Source organism: Meleagris gallopavo, chromosome 14 (assembly GCF_905368555.1).
Source record: "Meleagris gallopavo chromosome 14, MGAL_WU_HG_1.1, whole genome shotgun sequence".
NCBI classification, from domain to species: Eukaryota; Metazoa; Chordata; class Aves; order Galliformes; family Phasianidae; genus Meleagris; species Meleagris gallopavo.
The window spans coordinates 1,874,577-1,891,327 of NC_139417.1; the positions used below are offsets into that span (position 1 = coordinate 1,874,577).

Consider the following 16,751-nt stretch of genomic DNA (forward strand, 5'->3'; position numbering starts at 1 on the left):
GATTTCCTAGGCGTGGAACAAACAGCCTGATGGTTCCCGGCTGCCTCGGAGGCTGAGCCTACCATCAAATGCCTCACAAACACTCCTCTGACAAAAGACTTCGACTCCTCGCTTTCACAAAAGGGGAGCAAACATAAGGCAAGTTCAGACAAGGCTCGTGGCTGCTTGCCCAGCCAGGCCTCAGCTAGTCCTTCATAGTAAATATTTGTTCTTAATTACAGCGCCATTTGCCCCCAGGAGCTTGCCTGCAACATGTAGAAGAGAGGGGAATTACACTGTTGATAGGTAAATAATAACTCTTTCATCCAAAGATGAAAGCCTCCTGAATTCTTGCCCCATGGCTTAGGGTAAGGGTTTAAAATCTTTGTCCCGCTCCCGGGCATGCTGAAAACTCCCACCAGTTACTGTAGGCTGTGAGAAGCAGAAGGTTGGACAAATCTCACTCTTGCAACTGGACCAGCAGGCTGTGATCTGCCACTGTGTCCCACACTGAGGACATCCTGCTTCCAGCAGCACGAAGCACACACTGCTCTGCCGAGCTTCCTCCTCACCCTGCCAAGACATGAAGATGGATGAGGTCTGAGGGAGCTAGATCTGTGCTGGAGCCAGGAACACTCTTCTCTTCTACTGGTACACAACAGACAGCTCTTCTCTGTGCCCAACAGAGGCCCCTGAGGGCCTGGAGCATCTCTGAGGGAAGCACAAGGCGCTCCCCAAACACTGAGCAGCCATGTGAAGCAGTCCCACAGACAGTACATGGGAGGCAGCCAGTTCCCACTCTCCCAAAAAGCTGACAAGTTTGAGTTTTGTCTTCTCCTGCTCAGTTTCCAAAACATCCAGAATTCAAATATTTATCAGGAAGACAAAGGGAAATCTATGGCTGATTTCCACTCTGCCTGATGAAGAGGCAAGCAGTGACATCTTCCCACCCACCCTGAGAAAACCCAGCCGACCCTCTGGGCAACAGTGAGGGAACACAAGCATTCCCCTTTTTTCCACCTAGCCTCTTGGACTCAGCAGTCAGTCCCACAGCACATTACCCATTTCTTCCATAAGGAAAAACAAAACACAACAAGCAAACAAAAATCCAAGCAATTAAAACCATTATTTACCTACACTACAGCTCCTACTTCCCTCACCCATTGCCAGTCATCTGACTGAGCACAGACAGTAGAAAAATGCCTGCTATCACCAGAGAGGGGCCTTCAAACAGCAGGGGAAAGTTAAGCGCATAGAAGTTGGATACTATAGTGTTTAAAAACTCTTCCTCCCACATTCAGCCCATGGCTCACCAGAGGCTTTTTACAGGTCCTGACTAGGCTGGAACAGCCAGAGATGCTGCTGCACTTTTAATGGAAAGTCTCCAGCATCATCAATCATCTCTCCCTCCTTACTGTCCTTACCATTTCCAAGCAAGTTTCCTTGGTTTTCTTTCTTTTTCCATATGCCATTAAGCCTTTTTTATTATTATTATTATTTTTCTTTAAGCTCTGCTCTTAAAAAAAAAAAAAAGTGCCATTCTCTCCCCACAGCTGTAACAGACTGGCCTGAAATCTGATGCTAGCATGCAAAAAATATTTTTGTCTTTCCTTTCTAATTTTGTTCACCTCTCTACTGCAACACTTGAATCATTTAGCATTTTCCCTCTCTTAGCCAAGGCTTTCAAGTTTCAAGAGATTTAATTAAGCCTCCAAAAACCCCCAACCTAATACTCCCTATTAACACTCTCTGAGGGAGTTGGAATTTTTTCAGCTTGACCCATATCTGAAGGCAGCTGTAAGTGTAAGCAGAGGTAGAGAGAAATATCTGCTGCACACATCCTCCTCTCTACTGAACTGCTGCCATAGTTCAGGGACAGCTAATGCCAGGCCTCACATCTGCATTCTTTTTTATGTTTTTACATTAACTCAGACTCATGAGCAGTGAAGACAGATGTGTCTCGTGCCATTGTCAACGGTTTACAGGCTGGTTCAGCCCAGTGACTGGCAGGGTGAAGGGATCCACAGATCTGCACCTCCAGGAAGGGGAAACGGGACCCCAGTAATTAGAAACAGCAGCAACGATCTGAGGAGAAACAAACTAATTTACTAAATACGGAATTGGAATGCAAGATAACACGCTATAATACAATATAATTAGAATTGAAGCAAGTAAATCAAATATAAAAATAGAAAGAGTGTCTGAGAACTGAAGGCCTCACCACACACTGAGGTGAGATGCGCAGTCGGGTCGAGCAGCAGCGAGGAGAGCTGAAGGTAAAAAAAGGGACATCAGGTGACCTTGTCAGGGGTTACATCTCCTCTCTGAACGCCAAGTGTTCTGGGGTACGTAGTTCTTCTCTTCCAGACAGGTGCCTGGAATTGGAGGGTTAACACTTTAACTCCCAGTGCACTACATGATGTTATGATGTGGAATAACAATAACCAAAAATCACAAGACCATGACGGGCATCATGTTTGGTAAAGGACTGCTCTGGAGCTACAGGACCAGCAATGTAACTGGCGTCAAGTCTTTCCTCTGGTATGTTGCTAAGTCCTACCTTCCTGAATCTCTTCATTACATCCTCTGGATGTTTACTTTGCTTCCTGCCACTAAATTTGTCAGACAGGCTTCCTTGCCTGTGGTTGTTCATAAGGCAGAGTGAGGTGCATTCTACAGTGTGTCTAAACGGCGTGCCTGTAAGTCTGTGTATATCTCCACTCTATTTGGGTTAAAGCTTGTAAAGAAACAGTACATTTAAGATGAGAAGTCAACAAGGAGGGAAGTTCTAAACCACCACTTTCACAACAAACTTTTGCTTATGGCTGGTTGAGGCTGATTCCTTAACACAACAGTTTGCCACAAACCCAAACCTCACCTATGCCCTCCATCTGTTAAAGCAACTTAAAACCAAAACCATCATTCAGTTCCCACTGCTCACGCAGAGCCCCACTCTCCTGAACCTTCTGAGCCTCCTAAACCCAGACCACCAGCTTACAACCTTGTAAAAAATGAAAGACGAGGGGTTTGGGGTCAATATGCCTTTTTTCTTTTGAAAGCATCGCAGGGGAAAAAAGCAAGAAGCATAAGCAAATTGACACAAAAAGGGTTGAAACCAAGAGAAAAAAATATTCCAACAAAAACAGATTACTTCCAGATTAATACTTTTTCCTGTCCTGATACGGGCCAAATGATCTCAAAATGCTAGCAAGGAGGTGAGTTTCTCCTAAGTCTGTTCTCTAACAGATGCAAAGCACTTCTGGGGAAGCAGAGAGTGGGGCTGTATTGATGTCTCACAAAACCTGAAAGCCTGAAGAGCTATTGTGCAGCAGTAGCTACTGGTGACTTCTTGAATGAAGTCACCTTGAGACCAAAGCAAAACACCCAGGCTCTTGATCCTTACAATCCCTTGAAATAATGAGAGGAAGGATACACAGATATTAAGTTAATTTATTCAAAGCACCCCACCACCACCACCTTTGGCAACACACAGCATAAATATTCACTAGGCAATGGAGCAGGGCAGGGGAGATCAGAAAGCGTGCTACACAATTTATGAGTCACAGCAAGATGGAACAGAGGATTCATTAACTGGATTCAGGTGATCCTATTAGCTTTGCAATTGTTGCACATCAGGCTGCAGAGTAATTAGGGCTGCAGTTCAGAAGGCTTAGGCAGAACATTTTTTTTTTTTTTTTTATTAAAGTACAGTTGTTAATCACCCTGACTGAAGTCTTCAGAACTACTAGCCTGCTGCACAGGACTCATAATTAGAATCATATAATCACTCAGGTTTGAAAAAACCTCCAAGATCATCCAGTCCAACCATCCACCTACCACAAATATTTCCCAACTAAACCACGTCCCTTAGTACAACATCTACATGTTTCTTGAGCTCTTCCAGAGATGGAGACTCCACCAGCTCCCTGGATAGTCCATTCCAGCACCTGAACACTCCTTCAGAGAACAGATTTTTTCTAACATTTAATCTGAATTTACCATAGTGCAATTTGAGGCCATTCCCACTAGTCCTATCTCTAGTTACATGGCAGAAGAGTGACTCCCACCTCACCATAGCCTCCCTTCAGGGACTTGTAGAGAGATAAGGTCACCCTTGAGCCTCCTATTCTCCAGTCCCCCCAGCCCAGTTCACTCATAAGATTTGTTCTCCAGACCCCTCACCAGCTTTTGTTGGATACCCTTCAGGGCCTCGATATCTTTCTTCTGAACAATGAATTCAGCATTCAAAGTATGGCCTTACCAGTGCTGAGTATGGCAGGATGATCACTTCCCTGCTCCTGCTGACAATCCTATTTCTTACACAAGCCAGGATGCCAATGGCCTTCATGGCTACCTGGGCATGCTGCTGGTTATCCTTAGCCGGGTGTTGACCAGCACTCCCAGGACTATTTGTTCTGCACAGTCTTTGAGCCACTCTGCCCCAAGTCTACCCCAAGAGTTGCCTGGGGCTGTTGTGGCCAAAGCACAGCACCCAGCACTTGGTCTTGTTGAACTTCATCCCGTTGCTCTCAGCCCATGGATCCAGCCTGTCCAGATCCCTCTCATAGGGCCTTCCTATTCCCAAGCAGATTGACACTTCCTGCCAACTTGGTGTCACTTGCACTGAGGGTGCACTCAATGCCCTCATCCAGATATTGACAGGCCCCAGAACTGACCCCTAACGGTCGCCAGCTGGATTTAATTCATTCACCACCACTCCCCAGACCTGGCCCTCCAGCCAGTTTTTCACCCAGCACTACATCTGTCCAAGCCAAGAATTGCTAACTTCTCTAAGAGAATGTTGTGGGAGACAGTGTCAAAGGGTTTACTAAAGTCTAGATAGATCACATCCACAGACCTTTCCTTATTCACCAGGCGGGTTGCTCAATCATGCAAGGAGATCAGGTTGGTCAAGCAGGACCTGCCTTTCATGAGCCCATGCTGGCTGGACCTGATCACCTGGTTGTCCCCCATATATTGTGTGATCTCACTCAGGATGATCTGCTCCATAACCTTTCCTGGCACCAAGGTCAGGCTGGCAGTCCTGTACTTCCCCAGATCCTCCTTATAACCCTTCTTGTAGATAGGAGTCGCGTTGGCAAGTCTCCAATCTTCTGGGACCTTTCTGGTTGACCAGGAACACTGATAAATGGTGGAAAGCAACTTAGCAATCACCTCCGCCAGCTCCCTCAGCTGCATTCCATCCAGCCCCATGCACTTAGGACAGTCCAGGGGAGAAGTAGGTCTCAAACTGTTCTCACCTGAATTGTGGGGGGTTTATTCTGCTCCCCATCCCAGACTTCCAGGTCAGGGGGTATGATGGTAATTGGTCTCACTTTTAAAGACAGATGTAAAGAAGGCACTGAGAACCTCAGCCTTTTTCTTATCCGCAGTGGTCAATTTCCCCGCTGCATACAATAAATGATGGTGATTGTCCTTATCCCTCCTCCTACTGTTAATATGTTTGTAAAAAAGTTTTTTGTTCTGTTTTACCCCAACTGCCAAGTTGAGTTCAAGCTGAGCTTTCTAATTTTCTCCCTGCAAATTCTTTGTACTCTCCCTGAGTTGCCTATTCCTTCTTCCACAGGAGGTAGACTTTTTTTGCTGGAACCTCAGAAAAGTTCCCTGTTCATCCACGCAGGTCTTCCCCGCAAGCTCATCTCACAGCACAGGGGGATACCTGCTCCTGCATCTCTAAGACTTCCTTCTTGAGGAGCGTCCAGCCCCATGTTCAGTACCTGAGCAATTCAAAGTCTGCCCTCCAAGCCCAAGGCAGTAGTTTTGCTGATCCCTCTCCTGAACTCACCAAGAACAGAGAACTCTACCATCTCATGGTCACTCTGCCCAGGACAGCTCCTGACCTCCACATCTCCCACCAGTCCTCCTCTGTTTGTGAACAGCAGCTCTAGCAGAGCACCTCCCCTGGTAGGCTCTCTTACCAGCTGTATCAGGAAGAGATCTGCCACACACCTAGAAACCTCCTAGACTGCCTCTACTACATTGTATTGTATTTCCAGTATATATCAGAGAATTGAATTCCCCCATGAGAACAAGGGCTGGCAATTGCACAGCTCATAGAACACCCTGTCTGTCTCTTCATCCTGATTAGGCTGTCTGTAACAGACGCCCCCAGCATGTTTGCCTTGTTGGCCCTCCTCCTGATCCTTACCTATAGGGACTGAACCTTATCATTCACAGCCCTGAGCTCAGCATCAAAACACTAACACAGAAAGTCACCCTGATGAGCCTCCTTCCTTGCCTATCCCTTCTGAAGAGCTTACAGCCCTCCATTGCAGCACTCAGTCATGGCAGCGATCCCACCATGCTTCAGTAATGGCAACTAAGTCACAGTTTGCCTGCTGCACGATGGCTTCCAGCTCCTCCTGTTTGTTGCCCATGCTGTGTGCATTGGTGCAGATGCACTTCAGCTGAGCCCCTTGCTTCAACCCCACTCCCATCATAGTTCCCCCAGGCTCATCTCTAGTGAGACTGGTTTTATCCCCTTCCCCGTTCACACCTAGTTTAAAGCCCTCTCAACAAGCCCTGCCAGCTCCTGGCCTAGAATCTGTTTCCCTTTTTAAGACAAGTGAGAGCCATCTGCAGCCATGAGGCCAAGTGCTCAGTAAACCACCCCGGGGTCAAAAACAAAATTCCTTCAATTGCACCAGTCTCTCAGCCATGCATTTATGAGATATTTTTTTCTAGTCCACTCAGCATCCCTCCATCCCTCACTACCACTAAGGTAGTGGAAAACACCACCTGTACTCCTGCTCCATCAACTCATTGCCCCAGTGCCCTTAAGTCCTTTTGATAGTCCTCCACTTGGGAAGAAAGACATCAAAGAAGCTGCCTGGGATAACCTGCAAGTTTAGAGGAACAAAGAAAACCTAGGGAGTTCAATGGGACAAGTCCATCCAACGCATCACAGGCTTTTGATCAGGCTTCCAAGAAGAACACCTAGGAGGCAAACAGAGAATGAAATAACACTTCCTATGTAGGAAGGATTTGACATCAGAAATATATCAAGACACCATCCAGATATGCAGTAATTCAGAGTCAAATATTGTAAGTCCTAATTGCTGCCTAAAATTTCAGTGGTCCACCTGAATTACACAGTCTCTATCTGCTGAGAATGTCTAGCCACCCTGCAGCATCTCACAGAAGCTGGGCCTATATTACTTCCTCCAGAAGGAAGAGCATCTTCCAGTGCAGACAGACCCAGCCACTCCAGCAGGCATAAAGGGCACACATCTCATAACAGCAGTGCAGTGTAGTTGGTTTCCCCCTACATGGTCAGCCATGGGAACAGATAATGCACACCAGCTCCAGTCCCTGATCAAACTGCCACCAGGTTAAGGCAGGTGTCATTCAGGTGACAGAGAACTGTGCTCAACAAGTCCAGCCACAGTACTGAGAAACAGCAAGGCATCTAGGCATCATCTGTCCTGCCTCATTCCCACAGACAGTAGACACGCAGTCCTGCACAAAAGTAGGTGGGCAGACACATCAGCAGAGTTAAGAGGAGAAATGGTGTCCCCTTTCTACCCTCTCAAACCTTCTCTTTCACCAGCACTGCTCATTCCCCTTCTCAGACTCCTATGCTCAGAGGATTATCACCAGTACCCATTTGCCTCCCTTCCCAGTTTCATCCCTGCCATACCAGCTGGTATCTGCAGCGAGCACGTTCCTGACAGGAGGGACCCAGTAGGCAGGCTACAGGACAACTCTTCAATAATTCTGGGTACTCCATAGTAAACCTTGCTAGACCTTCCAAAACCAAACACTCTCAAGCGCACTAAGTTGATAAGATGCTTATCAACAGTGTAAGCGGAAGCTCAGAAAAGAGAACATGTGAAAAGAACAAAAAGAAGCATGCATTTATATGTAGACTGAGGGGACACGAAAGTAATATTAGGGCCAGTTATCACTACAGGCACTGGAAGAGGTTTGTCTGTAATTACCAGGCACCTTCAGAAGACACGCTTTGAGTTTCTGTTCTCTGGAGAGCAAAGACTGAGAAATTCTGCTTTGTCCAAGGTCTCCAAATATCTGACTTTTTGCTGCTCCGTACAGTCTTGTCCAAGTCTGGGCCTGGTCCAGTGGGAAGTGCGTGGTGGATCTCTGAGATGAGCTCCCTCAGAAACGTCATGCTCAAATGCACAATGGAGAAGACAAAGGAGATTCTTACCAATGCAGAAATGTGATTCTGAAGAAATATATTTTGTTTTAACAACCAGGCTAAATGAAAGTGTTAAATATCTTACTATTCAAAGTGGAAACAATAGGGGAGATTTTTCCTTGAGCACTTCAAGTACTTTAGGACATATGCCCTACAGAGAAGGGATTCATTTCCCCAAGACATTTCAGTGGTTCATTTTCCAGTCATGCAGACTTTCCTGAGACAGAGCTGGGAGAAGAGTCTATCCACTTCTGCCACAGCCAACACACCAAGGCAGCTTAGGTGATGTTCCAAAGCAAGCCCTGTCGTTCTTTCACTCACTGATGTAAAGTGGGCTTTTGTATGGCATCTAAACCTGGCACAGGCTTTGCATCATTATCTTCATGCAGCACCGAGCACAGGACTAATGATCTAACACAAATAATTAAACAAAATCATGCTTGTCAGTTGACAGAAGGAGGGAGTTGTGACAGTTTGTTCTTAGCTTCTTCAAATTGCAGAGGTGAAAATTGTTGCCTTGCCTGGCAGGCATCACTCAGAATCTCAGCACAAGGACACCTCTGAATTCCCAGACCAAATAAACTGCCTGCAAACTGGATTGTCTGACCAGCTACAGAGGGATAACTGTGTGGCTCTGGCCTTTCGGCATCCTTTCAAAAGGAGTTAAAAATGGTAAGATGCTCCAAAGCTTCTATAGACTCTTCCGAATAAACCAATAGTAGTAAAAAACAGATATGATCTTCACAATCCATCAATATTGACCTTAATTAAACATTTTGCTCTTTGTGATTTGATGGTAAAGCTATTGCAGAATTTGGATTAAGCACTCAAATGATTTAGCTCTTCTCTCAGTTCACCTATTAGCCATGAACAAACTCCAGCTTCAGTGACTGTTCACTAATGTAGTATATGTTCTATATGAACACATTTAATAGATAATTCACAAACAATTCCTTTGGCCAACAAATCACACAATTTCCAAACTGAAAAATCACTTAAATTACCTACTGGATTTGTATCTTTAAGGGATCTGCTTTTCTAGGCACTGAATCACAGAATCACAGAATCACCAACGTTGGAAAAGTCCTACAAGATCACCCAGTCCAACCATCCACCCATCACCAATAGTTCTCACTAAACCACGTCCCCCAACACAAAACCCAAACATTCCTTGAACACCTCCAGGGTCGGTGACTCCACCACCTCCCTGTGCAGCCCATTCCAGTGCCTGACCACTCTTTCAGAAAAGTAGCATTTTCTAACGTCCAGTCTAAATCTCCCCTGGCACAGCTTGAAGCCATTCCCTCTAGTTCTGCTTGTGGAATATCATAGCACTGGTTTGAGGGAACCTCCATAGTCACTTTTTAATAATCTAGGCCACATTTCTCTAATTTTAAACCTGAAAGTTATGCACAAAGTTCCCAAATTACAGACTCACATTTGACAAGTACTGCTGAGAATAAGCTATTAACATTCCCACTAAACTCTTGGACAGTGCTGCACACACAGCCAGAAGCTCTATGTGCTGATTTCCCTTTGAATTCTTTTTAGCTTTCCTCCTCCTCCTCCTCCTCCTCCTCTCCCCCCCCTCCCCTCAAAGTCTTCATTTAGCTCCACTGGACACAAACACAAAAATTAAACATTTCCCTTTCTAGTACCTCACACCAATTGATAGTTGATTCACAGAGTCTCCTGGTGTAGAAGGCTTTGCATTCTTCAGGGATTGTGTGGGGTCTTTTTGGTGTGCTTTCCTGTTTACACTTCCACTGTTTCTATCTTTTTTTTTTTTTTTTTTTTTTCTTTTCTCTGAACTAAAAGAAGCAGTTTCAATTAAGAAATTACAGATTCCTTACTTTGGGAGAGTAAAAAAGAGGCCACTGGAGCAGAGGAAGAATAAAACCAGAATAAGGGTTACAGTCTTTTTCCTTTTCAGATTCTAGAGATTAACTCAAATCCCTCGCATAGAAGATACCTGTCTTTTAGTAGGCACAACAGAGGTAGTTACGTGAAGCTTTGAAAGATGACACGCTGAGCCCCAAGAGCTGAAGAGCCACGATGCTTGCTAAAAGCCATTGGCCTGAATCAGAAAGACCAACAGCAGAACTACCCATTCCTCTTGGTCCATGTTTGCAGAAAACATGATAAATATTTTCACCAAAATGACACAGGACTTGCCACCTTCTTAGTTCACACAATAGCCGTGTGTGATGCCACAGAGGTACTGGCTGCAATCCTGTCTCTGCTAACTAGTGCAGTGAAGAATGGAGAAGGAGAAAGACTGCATGCTTACCCTCAATTGGTTCACTCTGTCTATCTCAGAGCAATACACCTGAAACCACTTTTAGAGCCAGGAAAGAAGGAGACATAGACTAGAAGTAGGCTGTGCTCTCCACTCAAAGTTTTGCCCTGCTCACCAGAAGTATGTGACTGCAGGCAACTGAAACTGGCTCACTGCTTTCTTAGTGTTGATAACGTTTCACTTTCTTGACTGTGATCCGTGGTAACAAGCACACAACAAAACTCAAGAAAGGCCTCTGCTTTCAGGAAACAGGTGATTTCCATCAAAGCCACTCTGGTAACAAGTTCAATGAACAAAGAATGCCCTAAGGAAAAAGGAGGATGAGTAAGAGTTCAGTGCAGTACATCCAGCAACCCCTGTTTATGCAACATACCAGTCCCTACCAGTGCTGCAAAGAGCATTCACCTAGTCTGACCCAGAGCTGAAAGTCAGGCAGTCCTGAAACCCCATCCTGAGTTGTGTGCTCTGCATCATCTGCCTGCAGCACCTTTCTTTGGGGCTTTCCACATGGCACCATGCTGCTGTGAGAGACACCTTCCCAGGTGTGGATGGCTACAGATCAAGGCTCCAGCAGTGAGGCAGTCTAGCATGACACCTTGCACTATTGCTTAGAGAAGGTGTAAGAAGGCTGGGCCACAAGGTTCCAGTGAAAGATGGCTTGTTAGAAACTCTGTTGATTTCTTCTAGCTTTCTGTTGGTGGCTCAGCCCAGGGTACACTCACAGCCTACACAGATTGGGCACTTCCCCTCCATCCATGCCTGGGCTCAGCACAGCCAGCTTGCAGCGCAGGGACTCTCCTCCTTGTAGCAGATCAGATCCCAGCAACACACATAAAACAAATGTTCTCCAATTCATCTTCCTAGCAAGCCAATTCTCACCCCCCTGGCACGTTCCCCCACAAGGCTTTAAAAGCATCTTAGGCCAAAGGGGACGACAGCTTCTTAATTGCAGGGCCTCTGCTGATCTGAGAAGGTAGAAATATGGCACAGTGGTAGCTGGATAGCAAAGAAGCAACATTCAAACACCCATGCTACAGTAGGATTCACCAAAAAATCTAACAGACAAGGATGGGATTCAACCTGACTGAGGGAGTGGAACATCTGCCAAGGAGGAGAAGACATGGAAGGCAGCAAGATTCAGCAATCCCAGAGAACAGGCAGAGTACTTCACTAGAGCACCATGGAGCACCAGAGTTAGCATTTCCACCCAGGCAGGTCTAAAACTCTACTTTACCTCCAGCAGCAGCCCCCTGTCCCACACCAGCACTGCAGTGGCTTTTCCCAGTCCAGCAGCCCAGCTCAGCCCTTGTATGCACTCATCTCTCAGCAACAGCTAAACAGGGGTGTGCTACTAAAACTATCTAGGCTAAAACTAGGGCACAGTGCAGAACTAACTGAAGTTATAGCAAGTAATTTTATGCATTTTGATACATTGGCTAAACAGTCCCATAAACAGCAAAAAAATATGTAGCCTTGCTTTCCATTTTGATAAAGGAATTTGAGAGCAGGTTTCAAGACTGCAAAAAAAAAATCATCTTTTTTTTTGTATATTTGAGACTTAATTTCCCGTTGACATAATATACATTACCTGAGAATTCTCAAATGGAATGTATAAGGTTGCCACCAGATAATCAACTTCATGAAAAATCTGATTATGTCTCTTTATGAGACTTTTGTATGCATCCTTTGAGGCAATCTTGCTCTCTGATAGAATTCACCTTCAACACTGACCAAACACATCTTTCATTTTATTAAAAAATAGAAACTTAAAAAAAAAAAACAACAAAAAATAGCCACCAGAGCTAAACTGTGCACTGTTCATAAGAACACAGATATACTATTTATAATAAAGTAGACATAACCTACTACAATGACAAGAAAATAGCAAAGAAAACCTCCTGGGTATGTTATGGAAGGCCATATGGCACGACCCTTCTGCTGACTTTCAAGCAAAAATCAACCATCTTGGGAGGGCCAGAAACAGAAGTGGGAAATGAAGATACGGATAGGCTGAAAAGTCTCATCCTAATGCACATTTGGGATGGGGAACGACTACTATTCTTCTTAGGTCAAGCCTGGTGTGATCTGTTCTCATGGGACTAACTCAAAGAGAAAGAAACCTTCTAAGAAACAGCAGGGGTTCTGTACATCACCTCCATTTCACTAACTTGGCTTAAGATAAAGCCCGTAAAGCTTCTGAAAGAACAAGCAGCAACCAGCTCAGAGCTGGGCAATAAATAAAACAGCAAGCATCAATACAACTAAGCACCTCCAAAGAGGATAGATAGCAAAAAGCCAAACAAGTCCAAACCTGCAAGGACAGGATGGGATTTTCTGGGAACTTGCAACACTGCCTTCAGGGTGGAGATGAACAACCAGTGTCCATACCTTGTTGCATTGTATTCATGTGTATGGTTACCAGATTGCACTAGAACAACAGCTTCACATGAACATATGGGTAATGAACCTCACACACCTCTGTGAAGATAATTAATTTCTCACAAACACACACACGATCTTAGTTTGCTTGCAAACACATAGAGACAACTGTAGGCTTTGTGTATGGTGCTGTGATTCAGGTAAGCTAGAAGATAATCCCTACCTTTTATGGATTGTCCAAAAAGGGTTATAAAAGCAACCGTCTAGAGAGAATTTCCCACCACAAACAGTTCCAGCACACTCCACCCAGCCCACAAGAAATGTAAGCAGGAAGGATAGGCTGAGAGCCTGACTGCTACAGGCTCCAGTTCCAGGTTTATGTAGGAGAAAGGAACAACTCCAGACCCCTGCCAACCCACTTATGCTAAGAAGAAAAGACTTGTCATCTTCTGTATTTTCAGCAATGTCCTTGCAACATTAAATGACAAACAATAAATCCCATTAGCACGTCTACTTCAGAAAAAAAAAAAACCACACAGCCCTTTTTCTCTTATTCCTGTAGCATTTTAACCAAAACCAAGCTGAGAAATCAAAAAGCACTCCATGTATGCACTATAGTTTCAATCAGTACAAGAGTGTCAAGAAATAAAGCTTTTGAAGCCCCTTTATCCTGGCCTTTTTTAGGCTGCTCCTCCAGAGACAATGCAAAATCTGTCCCTTCCTCTCTGCCGAAGCTGAGATCAAACAGCAGCCTTAGCACATCTGAAGTTACAATTAAGGCTACTCTTAGCAAAAGATGATCTTTCCCTCACCAAATGCTAAAGATCTCCTAACATTTTCCTTTATATTATCTGTATCCAGCCATGTACTTATAAGATTAGCCTAAAATTAGGACGGTTTCCTCGTTCTTCCTTCACTCTTACCACAGCCTGGTTCCTGGGAATCTGATCCTATCTTCCACATAGGTTACTCCCTGTTGATAGGAAATAACTAGTGTATGTGGGTAGGAAGCACCAACAAAGGATTATGAGGATTAAGAGAGAGTCCTCATTGTGACATATCTCCACAGTAGATCAGGAGACTCAGCAGGCCCATATGATCAACAGGAACATTAGGAAACCGTCTTACTCTTGCTCTCCCACACAGTGCCTCATCCCACTGAAGCACGGGTTAAAGTAGCACATAGGGGCTTTGAAGAGATGACAAGTTGCTCTGGCCCATCTAGCTACTTCCATGCCACCCTCTTCTCAAGCAGAAGCACAATACAGCAGAGAGATGATGGGTCAAGCAAAGGAAACACTTTTGGAAATGGTGCCTTGCCCCAGCGTTACTCAGAAAAACAAGAGGTAGTTTTAGTGACCAGGGCAGTGGCTTTCCATCACCTAAGGAAGCTGTTCATTTCAGTAGCCAGTGGTGGTGAGAAACAAGAACTTCAGGATGCTTGTTGAGGAAAAGCTCCTCTCCCTGCTTTGTTTGTCCTACAGTACATTGCCCATGCATTTCAATGTCCTTTTGAGAACAGATGTACAATAACCTCAAGAGTTTTCCTCCTCCAGCCATGTACTTGGGCATCTTTCTTCTCCAAACAGAGAGAGAGGACAAGCTCCAACCTCCTTAAAACCTCCTCACAAGCATGCAGCCACAGTGAACTATACATGGTTTACTCCAGGACAGAATCTTCTTGGAGTCATAGAATGCTTTGAGTTGGAAGGGACCTTTGAAGGCCATCTAGTTCAACTCCCATGCAGTGAAGAGGACAACTACAGCTAGACCAGGTTGCTCACCAGAGCAGAAGAATCAGAGCCACTAGGCTGGATCAAGCTCCATCCTGCTCCATCTCCAACAGTAGCTGATAGTAGCACCTAGGAAAGCAAGAATAGAAATAACAGTGTGGCTGTTAGATAACAAACTTTTTATCAGGCTCCAGCTGTTTGCAGCTCCAGGACTTTCTCAACCAGGGACTGTGCAGTGGTAATTCACAGCCCTCAATGGATTTTCTTTTTATTAGTTATTCCAGTCTTCCCGTAACCTGCATAAACTTTTGTTCACTACAAACTTACACAGTGCATTTATACAGTTTGTTCTCAGGGTGAATTGTTTTCCTGTGAATTAACTGTCTGATGGTTTTGCTTTTTGCTGCTACCCAAACCTTGTTCCTATAGCTCAGTTCATTTCGCTTCTGAGATCTTATCACCAAGTGACATCATCCTGTTTTAATCTAAGAGGAAGTGCAGCGGGCTTAAGCTCTCCCTCCTGGATTGTTTTTCTCAGCATCCTATGCCACAACCCCACCACTCTGCATTACAAAGACTTACTGCTGTTTTTCACTGTAGCTTTTGTTTTCTTGCTGCTCTGATTAGCAAGCAGTGTACTTCAGCTGCCTTTTACTCCTCTTTATCACAATCAGACCCACTCAACAACTCTGGCCTTTGACAGGCCCTTGTTACTGCTGACTGATATCAGTTTTCCATCAGTAAAGCCGGCTCTTCACCTTTCAATCTTTACTTCCCTTCTTTCAGCTTATTATTTACCCATTAGAGACACACTTGTGATATCTCAAAATCCTAAGAGCATAATAGGAATTCTGGCTTGCCATTGGTGGCTGGATCCTGGAGTGTTTTCTCGATCTACTCTCACCTTACTCCTCAGCTTGCAGGCCTCAGCTACATCACACATGAAGGGTCCCAGTGAGGGTGCCTGTGCCAGGAGAAAAGCTGCACCCAAGGCACAGCACAGTCATAGTATTTGGTACAGTCTGACACAGTGTGATGGCAGCAGCCAGGCACTGAGACTGCTTTTCTCAGGCTGACAATCCTCAGCACTCCTGAACTCAAGCTACTGCAAGAAAATAGCAGAGCTCAGCTAATCCCTTTTTTCCTCCCCCCCTTTCTCTGCAGGAAAAACCTGCAGGTCTCCACAGAAACACTACCAGGACTTCCTCCTGCAACACCTTGGGCTTGGAGCAGACACAGGGTGAGCTGTAATCATACAGCAACCCAGCTTGCTCCCAAGCCCTGGAAATTATCCAGAGGGGGGAAAAAAAAAAAAAAAAAAAAAAAAAAAAAAAAAAAAAAAAAAACAACGTGGCTCTTCCCAACATTCTTTTCCTGGGTACTGTTCCTCAATACCAGAGATGAACAGCCTTTTCCCCCTAGTGACAATGTGCCATCTTGACACCCACATACCACTCCCATTGTTCATATGAAGTCTTCATCTCCCAGCCTTTTATGTCCTTCAGAGTCGTCAGCCCAGAGCTACCCACATTTCAGCACCCTGAAAACAACCCCAAGGAAAAACATCTTCCTCTTGCTTCACAAAGAAGGGCTGATTACTTCATGTAATGTAATGATAGTAAGTGAACAAGCTGGACACTGAGAAGCAAGATCAGTTCTCACAAAGACTGGCTAGCAATGAGTGGTTTAAGACAGGTAATGAGTGGGTGGCATTTGTCAGCTTAGTAATGTAGCTTATAATTTGTTTATTAACCTTGCTACTGCTTTCACTGCTGTGAAATACTACCTGTGAGTCCTAATGAGCATCTGCCGTGCCTGACCTACAAACATCCATGGGCTTCTGCTGCACAGGCAGTTGCATTGGATGCATAGTGGCATTACAAAGCCAATAAAAAAAGCATCCCAACTTTCAGGGAGAAAAGTGAAGATTTCCGAGACAAAACCAAATGCATCTTCTCAGAATTTCTGGAGTCTGAAGATGACTAGCCCTCATCTAGAGTTTCATTCATAGTTATTTCAGAATAGCAACATCTGGGAGTTACTCTGGACAGAGTCTGTCAGAGACCAAAGCCTGATTTTTAACACTGAGACAAGGAGAATGTTCCTGCATACATCTTCATCTATCGGTGGCTAATTAACATTAGCTAGGACAGCCACCATTCTCCAGGTGAGGCAGCCCCAT

At 44.9% G+C, this 16,751-nt stretch overlaps 2 long non-coding RNA genes across 3 annotated transcripts in view; both read right to left on the reverse strand.

Annotated features, from left to right (window-relative positions):
* Positions 1-14,598, reverse strand: part of LOC104913095 (uncharacterized) — a 65,434-nt gene extending 50,836 nt beyond the window's left edge. For both annotated transcript variants that reach the window (XR_014886264.1, XR_014886265.1), the window contains exon 1: positions 11,692-14,598. This is a non-coding gene — a long non-coding RNA (uncharacterized LOC104913095). The remainder of the gene's footprint in view (positions 1-11,691) is intronic.
* On the reverse strand, positions 2,066-11,685 carry LOC146543373 (uncharacterized). The gene is made up of 2 exons (XR_014886267.1): positions 7,941-11,685; positions 2,066-6,936 (listed from the first exon to the last, which is right to left on the reverse strand). It is a non-coding gene; the product is annotated as an uncharacterized LOC146543373 (long non-coding RNA).
* Positions 14,599-16,751: the final 2,153 nt, after the last annotated feature.